This window comes from Impatiens glandulifera, chromosome 1 (genome assembly GCF_907164915.1).
Source record: "Impatiens glandulifera chromosome 1, dImpGla2.1, whole genome shotgun sequence".
NCBI lineage: Eukaryota > Viridiplantae > Streptophyta > Magnoliopsida > Ericales > Balsaminaceae > Impatiens > Impatiens glandulifera.
In genome coordinates, this window is record NC_061862.1 from 101169940 (window position 1) to 101182856 (window position 12917).

Consider the following 12917-nt stretch of genomic DNA (forward strand, 5'->3'; position numbering starts at 1 on the left):
AGGATGCTGGGACGAGAAGAAGATGTACGAAAGGGTTGAGTATGAGGCTGCACAGGGGGGGTTGGACATGGTAGGGTAGTTGCTCGCATAGCCATTCCGAATGAGCAACCACCGGTTCAACAAAATGTGGAGCCAAAACCACAACAATCTGGGGATGACAATCTTACTGAACAGGCTCCAATTCCACAAAACCTGGCATCATGTTTGAGGAAGGTTGCGGCCGCTGCAGACGAATTGGCACAAGGGGCTAAATATCTGAATGAGATGCACCAGATAAACGCTATGGAACTTGTACAGTCTGCATTTGAGCCATTGGCCACTGTACTAAACTCCCATTCAATCCTGAGGGAAGGGTTACAACGGAGCTTGGACAAAACTAAACATCAGCAGCCAAGAGGAAGTTGCACTAACCCCAACACAGAAACCACCACCCAAGCGAAAGCAGACATCCTTCCTCCCAAAATCCATGCCAACAACACTCCAACAGCCCCAGCAAACAAGAACACATTAACCCCCACCACCGAAACAAAGACAAAAGCCAACCCCACACCAACGGCCCCATCCAACAAGAGCACCCTTTCTCCCAACATCCAAAAAAACATCAACGCCAACAACCAAGCCAAAGCCAACACCCTTCCTTTAAACACCCAAGACAACACACAAACCACCCTCACACCAACGGCCCAATCCCACAAGAACCCCATTCCACTCAAAACAGAAACCAAAACCACAGCCCCAACCCCTTCAATGGCACAAGCCAAAGCCAACCCCATTCCTCCACTCAAAACCCCAACCCCTCCAATGGCACAAGCCAAAGCCAACCCCATTCCTCCACTCAAAACCCCAACCCCTACAATGCCACAAGCCAAATCCAACCCCATTCCTCCACTCAAAACCCCAACCCCTGCAATGGCACAAGCCAAACCCAAACCCATTACTCTAACCACAACCCCAGCCCCTCCAATGGCACAAGCTAAACCCAAACCCATTACTCTAACCACAACCCCAACCCCTCCAATGGCACAAGCCAAATCCAAAGAAAACCCCATTACTCCCAAAACAGAAACCCACACGAACACCAGCACTACAACAACCCTAGCCTTGCCTCCTCCCCAAATTATCCCAAAAACAGAAGAAGTCGGACCTTCAAATGCCTTAAATGTCTGCAGAAAAGTCCCCCGGAATTTGAAAACGGATTGATTAACCGATGTCATCAACACCGAAACCAACAACAACTCCCCTTCTTTGGCGATAGTAAAAATTGAACCGGGAGAATGCATCTCCAGTCTATCACCGCCACTTCAAACTGCCTCTTCTCGTCCACAAATACAAATGAAAGAATGGCTTAAAGTAGTGGAATTGCCTCCAGCTTTGAAAACCCCATATTTCAATAAAATGTTTAGGGATGTAAAATAAATGACAAACATTCAGAAGATTTTTGTGGGTTTCATATTTGCTACAGGACTTGAGCAAAGGTAATGTTTCCTGGACATACTTACTTATTCATAAAAAATGTAAGTTGGAACTCATTCTGAAACATGTTTTTCTGGTTTCATGCAGTGAAATGTTATTTAGTGGGGAGAAACTAAGTCTACACGTGACGCGCGGGGACATGCTTACAATGGCTGATCAAACCTGGGTAGACAGTATGATTATTGACATTTGGTCATACATGTTGCACGACCTGTGTAGGAAAAATGTAAAACGTCATTACAATAAGATTTTCTACACAACCATGCTCACCGTAAGTTGTACTAGCACTGTTATTTATCTATTATGTTATTCTTGTGAGACTAAAGACTGTTGTAAACAGATTTTTCGTGAAGGTGGGATCACTAACCGAGACCAATTCAATGAAAGGTTCTGTCGTGAAGGTCGGGCTTTCCAAATTTCGAAAAGGGACCTCATGGATGTGGACCTCGTAAGTACATCTATCTCTGTGATACCTTATAATAGCATGTAAAACTCAGTTTAAATCTAATTTGTTTTAATTCTATCCACAGTTGTTTTTCCCAATCATTGATGAAAGACATTTCTACTTGGTTTGCTATAACTTCATACAAAGGCAATTTCAAGTAATTGACAACAGGCAGACACATATGCAATCGCCTTTCGAAAGAAGATATAAGAATGCACAAATCTTGGTATGACACTGCAATTAAATTTTCAACTAGTTCAATGATTGAATTCTAGTAGCACTAAAATACATTACATCATGTGGTTTGTAATGATGTATCAGGATGACTACATTCAACAATATATGAACGACGTAGACCCCGCTCTTGCTGATAAGTATGGCGGTTTGGAAAAGATATGTTTGAAATTGTCATGGCAGGATTCCAGGAATTACACTGACTGCGGCATTTTTTTGCATGAGACACATGGAGACGTATGAAGGTGAGGTGAAGGGTTGGAAAAGTGGCTTTGGCGTTAAAAAAAATGTCCGTGAACAAATAAAGACCTTGAGGATGGGATATTGTTGGCGTGTCATTGGCTAGGAGCTCAACAAAGCCAGGAGCAAGGTCTACAAGTCCTACATGAAATGGATAAATCAATGAATTTGGAAATGTATACAGATTGTGTAATTAAATTTTATAAATAATTTTAGTTGACATTAGTATGCCTACAGATTGGGTAATTAAACTATTCATATAATTTAAACTCACATTTGTACAATATTGAATATGTTGTGTAATTTAAATTTTCAAAAAATTTTAATTCACATTTTGACAATGGTGAACATGTATATATGCAGATTGTTTTTAATGAAATTTGATTTTCAAATATTTGTTCATTTATGTATTAAATGAATAATTGAAGTGAAAGAAACACGAGGCGCATAAATATTCGATTCAAACACTTTTTGTTTATTTAAAAAATTATGCTAAAATTTATATGTGAAGCCCCACACAACCCATGAGAAGCCGGATTACTTGTCATGTCATTGCACTTACTCTAACAGGTGAATACCAAATTACACAAAAATCTCAAATACTACTTTTTATTGAACCGAATAAATATTCGCCTCAAATTATTGTTCATGTAAAACCACCAACCCAACCATGAAATATCAATTTCAAGCAAAGAAATATGAAGAGAATAAATATTCGCCTCATATACTTGTTTTCATTTAAGCGAATACATATTCGCTTCAGTTTTAGGTTTTAAATTCTAAAATATTAAGTAAAATGATACTTAATAGGAGTCGACTGGGGGCGAATAAATATTCGATTGATTTAGGTATTTGGATTTTTAGAAATTAATTAGTGTTTTCATTCATTTGTATTACATAAAACATCGCATGCATACATTCTACCTTCTTCTCGGTTTCAAATTAAATATACATACAAATACATTTCGGATTTCACATGAAACTGGAATTCGATAGTTGAGATGACAAAAGAACAGTGAACGGAGTATTGGCGTCCATGCTGAAACTTTCGTCCCATTGTTGAGGAGTTGAGAACTGAGGAGTGGTCGTTGGCATTGCATTTGATGGCTGAAAAGGTATATCAAATTTATTTAAAAGTATGTTATTAAATGAATATTAATAACCCAATTATTAGTAAAGAAGGTAAGTCAGCAAATTCATACCGGAATCTGTGATTCGCTAGTTATTCTTGTTGATTTTCTTTTTCTTGAGTTCTTCTCCAGTCCACCTTTCCTTCTCTTACCAGACTTTGTTGGCTTTTTAGTTTTGATTCCTTTCGCTTGAACAGGGGCACCCGCGGCAGAACATGATACACCGGTTGGTGGAGTTTGCATATTTATACTCTCCTGTAATTTTTTATCCACAAACGTACACTGGCTAAGCATAATTTCTCTGACATGCTTATAAGTGTCATCTCTTTCGGCTGCCTTGGTAAATAAATGCATGGACAAGCCACACAAATCTCTGTATCTTATGTTATGAAGCTCACTCGGATCAACATTACTACTGTCCATGATGGGATCAGTTCCAAATATTCCATCTTTGGCTGTTCTTGTCCACCTATTCAATATCAACGCCGGAGGAATCTTCAACACGTCAATCATTGTGAAAATCTTTAGGATGTGAGCACACAAAATCCCTCCAAATTCAAATTTACAGCAGCTACACTCGATATTCTTATCATCATTCTTATGAACTGTAACTGTATGAGAGCATCTCCTAGTGTGGGGTGTTACCTTATATTTTATGTGTGTGTCGACATCCTCTAACATTTCTACACCACAATCATGCGACATAAACCATTATTGTTCAAAGCACTTAAATACCTCTGGGGTGTAAACTTTGCAGGCATCCTTTAAGATCAAAACTGGATAGTTCAGACTTGGTTGGCTGGTAATTGATTTGAAATCAGCCTTCAACACATCATATCTTCTTTCATCGATTAGTCTTTCAAAGTGTTTGAAAAAATTTAAAAACTTGTGTTTGTAGGAGCAGTACCTTTTCAACAAACTGTTCATACTCTCACTTCTTTGTGTTGTCGTCATATCAGCACAAAACATTTGTCGTCCATAGACTAATGCCCACTTTCGCCTAATGCTAAACATGCGTTTCAACCAGTCGTTGTTTTCAAGCCCGTAGTTTGTCAACATTTGATTCCAAGATTCAACAAACTCTATCTCTTCTTCAAAATCATATATACATGAAGAAAAATCCTTAGAAAATTCTCTGTAATTATGGAACACGGAGCTAAGATGTATGGCTGCATTTTGAAATATGTGCCAAATACAGAGACGATGATTTGTTTCGGGCCATGTAGACGCCAAGGCCTTAGCCATGGCCGCGTCTTGATCTGTAAGAATGGTTTTTGGTTTTTTCCCACGCATAGCTTTGGTGAAAGTCTCAAACAACCAATCAAAAGTCATCGCAGTTTTATCGTATAATAGAGCTGCTCCAAAAATAATTGATTGTTTGTGATGATTGACACCTACAAAAAGCGCAACTGGACGACCTTCATTATTCTTCTTGTATGTGGTGTCAAAACTGACAACGTCTCCGAAGTATGAATAATCGGACCGCATGTTGGAATCACACCAAAAAATATTCGTTATCAAATCGTCCGCATCAAGTTGAAAAGCATTATAAAAACCAGGATCATTGGATTGTTTTTTCTGCAAATACTCTAATACACCCCCTGTTTCCCCAAAATTACACTCTCTGGTTCTTTTCGTGCGCAGATAATTTTTGTAATCCTCAGGAAGAAAACCTAGATTCTCCCTTCCACCGATTTGTTTAGACATTAGAGCATGTGATGACTTAGGAGAAATTCCCACGTTAGTGGCCATCTCGATATGTAAGCCTGCAACTGCAGAAATATTCCTATGGCATCTATACAGGTGAGTTTTCTTTGGACTTACAAGAGGATGACTATGATCACTAATAAATTTTACCACTTGGAACTTTCCATTGTCTGACCTCTTTATTCTCAATTTCGCTTCACAACCGAACCTCGTCACAAAACGGCTACGTCTCACATAGACATCACGTTTGTCTTTTCCCCGTTCACCCTGTGCACTACAACAAAAAACTCTATCCATTATTTTACCATCGTTGTCTACATGTTTTGAACTGCGCCTTATACCAAATCCTATTAGTTTAGCGTATGCTAAGTAGAATACGTAGCCTTCTTCTTCACTCTCAAATTCCCTACCTAAATGTGGAATTAAGTTGGCTTCGATGTCCTCCAAAGGTTGGTCGTTTCCATCGAAATTCAATTGACGACGACAAGTAGCAGATTCGCTGTTCAATTGGAAAACGTGGAAAATAAAGGTTCAACTAACCAGAACTTGTAGATTATTGTAAAATGAAGACAATATAAGCGAAGAGAGCTTCACTTCAACATTAATAACATTGTAATATTAGGCGAATAGAGTTTCGCTTTATAAGATATTATAAAAAAAGCTATTAGTGAAGAGATCTTCGCTTACATATGCACGAAAAAAATTAGAGAAGTTAAACCATCTTACCTTAAATCATTAATATCATTCTCGTTTATATCATTCTCGCTCATATGTGTTCCTTCCTGATAATCAACCAGAACAGAACATTTCATGTCGAGTATTCAAAAAACATGAAAAAAGTTGGGACGAAAAGTAAAGAAGGTATAGATGACATTCAAAAACATACCATTTTTTAATTTAGGAAGATGGATTGATATTATAATGAAGTCTCCGGCGAAGGAGAGGTCGATGGTAGACAATGGAGTATCACTCCAGCGAAGAAATGGTCGTACAGGTGAGAGAGAGAACAGTACAAACTTTGTCTAGCTTAGCAGCATGGCTTGCTGCATGCAACATTTAATGAAAAGGTGGCAGGTGTTAGGTGGCGGTGAGGTGACTTGTTAAAAAAATTATTTCATTTTAATAATTAAATGACTAAAATTATTATGAATTAATATTAATCAATCAATCAATCAATCAGTAAGCGAAGATTTCTTCACATTATTAGTTTGACAATTGTTTTAATAAGATTATTTTGACAGTTGTTTTAAAACATATTAATTATTTATCACATTAGGGGCGATAGATTGCTATGTATTAATAAATGAATAAAAATTTATACTTCAAGTTATACATTATTTCTTCATGTTTCAAGATTTAGTTTAATATAAGGCTGGTGTTTTAAAAAAACACAATTCGAAGAACAAAAAAGATAAATCTGAAATCAAATATGACATTAACAAATTCAAGAATGCAAAATATTCAAATATTCAGTAACAAATTCAACCAACACATGTCTATTACAACAACAAAGGCTGCAAATCACAAGCAGCAATGGATTCTAGCAAGCTTGTGTGAGGAACACCAAACACATTCAAATATGTCTTCAAAGGATTCTCTGCCTCAAAAACCCAAACAAGTTAATTAACATCGTGCCGAGACTTGTCGTATACAACTATAGTTTTGTCGTCCTCGGGCTCGACAAATGGATTCTCCATTTCTTTAGTTGTACCTCCTCCAGCAATTACAAACCCCATAAGATCCAGTTTGTAAGCCGGGATGAATTCCCCTGCAAATATGAAGGTGTAACTGTCGAACAGTTTCGGCAGCTGAAAGAAAATACAAAACATTTTTAGTAATAATGGAGAATTGAATATCATATGGAGGAGTAGGAATAAGACAAAACTTACATTGTTCAAATACCGCATTCTGCCAGCTCTTGGACCGCCCACAGTCCCATGATTATCTCGCTGCACCTCGTATGGTTCATCGTCCACGTAACAGTTAAATTTGATTGATGATTTTATCCTTGTACAAAAGCAATAGGTGTTTTTAGTTTCATATATGTGAAAATAAATATTGAGTTAACAGTAAAGGGTTAATAATAACAGAGTCTCACAATCAATGGTAAGGACCCAACTCCCGTTCAATATTCCCTTCAATACTTTGATAGTGCGACCGCATCCACCATTAGAATCGGTGGATGCTATGACGTGGGTCACATCGTCTCGCCACCTCATTGTCACCGTGGCACCACATGTGTTAGCATATTGTTGCATCAAGTGCTGTTTAAGAACAATCATAAATATTTCAGATAAACAGGATGAAAACTTAAACAATATGGAAAAAAAGGGAGAAATGTCAAGAAGAGTACTATCTCTTCACTTGTTAATTGATTTGGGCATAAAATCCAGTCTTTGCCAAAGTTTTGGACGGATGCTGTGGCGGTTGCCTGCACGTGCATGAAAAAAAAACGGTCTTTGTTACTATGTACTAGGGTTTCATGGAAATAATATCCCAAAACCTAACACCAGGTAAGTTTTCCTAAATACGATGGATTTACATTGAAGGTGACATTTTGAGAGTAGGGTTTCCTAAAGATTAACGAGACAACAACATCACATAACAGAATCTAGTTTAGTAGTTCCATAATCCTAAATATGAAAAGTTACTATTCAGGAATACGTACCATTGTGGAGTCGTGAAGATGTTGATTCTGGTTTGGTCGACGGGGAGCCGGTTGCGAATCGCCGTGAAAGGAGGCAGGAAGAGAGAGAGATGAATCGGGTGGAAATGATTATAAAATAATCATATTAGGGGGTATATATATTCATGTAACCGGGGCGAACATGTCTTCTTTCGAAAAGCGACTATTCATTCCATGTCACATGACACAGGGACTAGGGGCGAATAAGTGTTCTCTCGAGAAGCGACTATTCAATCCATTTTACATGGAACATGGTCTAGGCGAACAAATATTCTCTACCAGCCAAAAAATTTAAATAAAAAAACTAAAAAATATGAATGAATTAATTGAAGCGAATATTATATCGATGCATGCCATTTTAAATTAATTGAATTAACATTTATTAATAAAGGGAAATAAAAAAAAACAAAAAAAAAATAGCCAGTAATTGAGGCGAAGATTTGTTCGGTTGCTGCATGTCATCTTCAATTAATTGAATTAATATTTAATAAATGGAAATATAAAATCCCTGTCATTTTGGTCTTCACATAGACGGGTAAGTGTCTTTCCATGGCAGGCAGGCGGTCTTCTCATGGGTGGGTTGGGGGGTTTACATGATGTTTTCATTAAAATAAATTTAAGCAAATACATCTTCGCTCATGAGGGTCTCCAAGCCAAAAAACTTAAATTAAAAAAACAAAAAAATTTAGAGCCGAGTAATTGAAGCGAATATTATATCGCTGCATGTGATTTCCAATAAATTAAATTAATATTTAATAAACGGAAATATAAAATACATGTCAATTTGGTCTTTACATAGATGGGTAATTGTATTTTCATGGAAGGCAAGCGGTCTTCTCATGGGTGGGTATGGGGGGTTTACATGAGGTTTTATTAAAATTAATTGAAGCAAATATATCTTCGCTCCTGAGGGTCTCCAGGCAAAAAAAAATTAAATAACAGAATTAAATAAAATTAATAAAAAAAATATGAATTAATTGAATTAATATTTAATAAACGGAAATATAATTATTAAAATTAATTGAAGCAAATATATCTTCGCTCCTGAGTGTCTCCAAGCCAAAAAATGAAATAAAAAATTAAATGAAATTCCTAAAAAAAAAATGAATGAATTACTTGAAGCGAATATTATATCGCTGCATGTGATTTCCAATAAATTAAATTAATATTTAATAAACGGAAATATAAAATCCCTGTCATTTTGGTCTTTACATAGACGTGTAAGTGTATTTTTATGAAAGGCAAGCGGTCTTCTCATGGGTGGGTATGGGGGGTTTACATGAGGGTCAGGGCAACGGGCGTGTAGATCTTCGCTCCCATCGCATCTCACCCTTCCCTCTAACACGGTGCCCTGAGCGAAGATATCTTATCCGGGTGCTATATGATTATTATATTAATTGATGCCGTTAACAGGCGCTGCCGTTAACGGCGTCCTGTGTGAACCCGGGACGAAACCCGGATTCCGGATTCTCCCTCCCTCCGTCTCCTACCCAAATTGATTTATTATTAAAATAATAATGCTGCAATCTGATTGGTCCGCCACAGGGAAACACAACAATCGGTAGCAGAAGATCTGAATTGGAAAAGTACAACTCCACAAATTATTTAACAATTTTTTTTAATATACTATGTAGAGCCGGTCCAAATTTTGTTCTACCAAGTCTAACATAAAAAAAAATTTGATTTATTTTTATATGTCTAGTTTAAAATTTTAATAAAAAATTGTTTTTGATAATATTTGAACCAAATCAAATAAAAATTATCACTTTTTTATCTTGAAACACGATATTATAATATTTTATATTTAAAAAAATAATACATTTTTAAATAAATATATTAATATTTTTTTTAAGTAAATGGACTGTCTTAAAGAGTACATTAACCTAGTTCCGAGAATAAGCCGATAACAATTTTGCATTTTACTAATAACTTGACAAAATTTAAAAAGTGTGAAAAATGTTTATTTTTAAACTTAATTAGAAAGACATTAAAACATTAGTTATTAATTTTCAATTTTTTTTTTTTTGATAAAATTAAAAATAATGTCGAAAAAGTTTATTTATATATTTTTAGTATAGTTTATTTATTTATAAAATATCTCACCTATTTTCTTTATAAAAATAAAAATAAACAAAATTGGTGCAAAAAAAAAGACCCATTCTAATGAAATATAAATTTTGAATATATTGTGGGCTCAAGAGAAGACGAGGGCCCAATAAAACCCTAATATACACCAGCGCACAACTCTATTGCTGCTCTTCAGCCGCCTGCCCCTGCCTTGGATTTATAAGCTCGTAGAAGTTTCTCATCTTCTTCTACATCTGAATCAAACAACTCAGAGAGAGAGATTAGCTAGTTACAGTTTATGTATGTATGTATGGCAATGACGAGAATGTTAGAAAACATATGATTGCGGGATCCAGTAATCTCGCAAGATGAACTTTTCTACGGTTCGTATTCCCTGAGCTAGTTATTTTCATCTTAATTTCTCGATCTATCTATTGAATTTGCTTATACGAAGGTCCTATGGAAGAAGCGCACAATTATGCGTTATCGCCCAAGTTTGCTTTCGATTGATATTTAGATCTAAAACTCTTACAACAAATTGATTAAGAATTATAAACCCTAGATTGATATTTATTATTTTCGAAGGTCCCAGCAGGGAGGAAGCTCTATTAACGAGACCTCTCTAACACTAATCTATTACCTTCGTAAAGTTATTATTAGACGAACTGAAAGACGCACCAAATCATTTTCATTATTGGCGTGTTTAGAAATCTCGGCTACATCTTATCAAATTTAGCATCTGAGGAGAGGATTAGTACCAAAAATTGAGGTAGAACATGTTCTTTAATATTAATGTTGAGAAGGTGACACTTGAAGTGAAAATCAAATCAGTCTCTACAGCTATATGTTGTTTTCGATGAGAAATCTATGTTATTTCAATGTAGAATGGAAATCTTATTTTTGAGGATAGCATGCAGATTAAAAATTCTTAATTAGGTGTTTGTTTATACACATATTCATATGGAGATTTATTGTCCAAAGCATGCTGAGAAGTCGGCTGATGAGATATGAGTATTGAGAAAAGTAGCATCCCAATATTCAAATCACATAGATGATTGGGTTATTAATACCCGATATGTTTTAGAGAAAATTAGCATCCCAATATTCAGATGACATAGATGATTGAGTTATTAATACCGGATATGTTTGCTTTCGAATATAGAAAAGAGTTTTGTTGCAATGGAGGTGAAATTTTCGACTTTATCTCCTGACTAACATCTATTTAGATCTAAAACTCTTACAAATTTTCCTTTTGATGAAATCATAAACCCTAAATTGAGATTTGTTTCGAAGGTCCCAGCAGGGAGGAAGCTCCATTAGCGAGGCCTCTCTAACACTAATTTATACCTTCGTAGAGTTATTATTTGTCGAACTGAAAGACACTACAAATCATATTCACTATTGGTGTGTTTAGAAATCTGTCTACATCTTATCAAATTTGTCATCGGAGGAGAGGATTAATACCTTAATTGAGCTCAAACATGCTCTTTAAAATCAATGTTGAGAAGAGAAGGTGACACTTGAAGACAAAGTCATAGTAGAAAAAAAAAATAGTCTCTGCAGCTGTGTCAAGTTGTGAAACCAATGTTATGGCAATGTGGAACGGGACATAACTAGATTACCTTTTATCACTATTTCTGAAAGCACTCTTTGGCTAACACAGCAAGAATTAGTAAAAATAAGAGTAAGTGAATCTGTCAAAATATCTAAGTTTATAGCTAATAATTTTAGTTACATGGGAATTTACGTAGTATTAGTAATGTTGCATGGGTAACCGTTTAGGTTTGGGTAAGATAAATTCACAAATCTCTTTATTAATGAATATGGAAAAACTGAAGGTTGACATGTACAATTAATTATTCCTTCCTTTGAATTGTCGGTTGTTAATCAATTGAAATATCTCTTTTTCTCTTTTTATTGGCTATTAATCAATCTACATATCTCTCTCTTCCTTGAAATCTTGTTGTTAATCAATTGACACATCTTCTATTCTTCTTGAAAAATCTTATTTTTGTTGCCATAAATCTATAAAATCATATAAATTAGTACGTATCGCCAGACAATTCTACAATGGGGGATAGATGCCCTTTGTACTTCCGTTGAAACCTACCTTAACCACCTCCTATCTTGATGTGAACATCAGAATGCATCGTAGACAAAGTTTTGGTTGAAGGTGAAGGATTAAATCCTAAAGACAAAGCATTGATTTTTTTTGAAACATTGAATATTCAATTCCCTAAGATGTTTACAACATGGAAATAAACCAAAGCAAGAATTAGCTAAAATTATAGCTAGATTATAGCTAGTAGTTTCAGTATAGTTGTATGGGCAGTTTTGTGTGTGTGTTGTGTTTATGATATGCGTAGTAATGTTGTATGGACAGTTATGTAACCGTTGGGTAGTGGATAATTATAAAAATCAGTCATGTAACAGTTGGGGTAGAGGATAGTTATAGAAGTTATGTAACCTTTATAAAATCTCAAACCTCTTTATCAATATATATGGAAAAATTTAAGGTGATATGTACCTTTACCCCTTCTTCCTTGAATTCTTGGCTGTTAAATGTTAATCATTGACATATCTCTTCTTCTTCTCTTCTTCCTTGATTCTTGGTTGTTAATCAATTTATAAATCTCTTCTTCTCTCTTCTTCCTTAAATTATTGGTTGTTAATCAACTGATAAATCTTTTATTCTTCTTGAAAATCATGCTTACGTTGTCATAAATCCATAAAACCATATAAATCAATACTCTATCAAACCCTAACTTGTAACATAATGTTGTATGGGCAGTTATGTGTAGTGGGGTAGTGGATTGTTATGAAAGTTATGTAACCGGGTTTGGATAAGATAAAATCTTCAAACCTTAACGGTTACATAGCTTCCATAATTATCTCATACCCCACTATACATAACTGTCCATACAACATTACTAAG

General features: G+C 35.5%; 2 non-coding genes across 2 annotated transcripts; both read left to right on the top strand.

Moving 5' to 3' along the window:
* Positions 1–10559: 10559 nt before the first annotated feature.
* Positions 10560–10708, top strand: LOC124923245. The gene has a single exon (XR_007098245.1). It is a non-coding gene; the product is annotated as a small nucleolar RNA snoR145 (small nucleolar RNA).
* A 559-nt stretch (positions 10709–11267) lies between these two features.
* LOC124923246 lies at positions 11268–11414 on the top strand. The gene has a single exon (XR_007098246.1). It is a non-coding gene; the product is annotated as a small nucleolar RNA snoR145 (small nucleolar RNA).
* The last annotated feature ends 1503 nt before the right edge of the window (positions 11415–12917 follow it).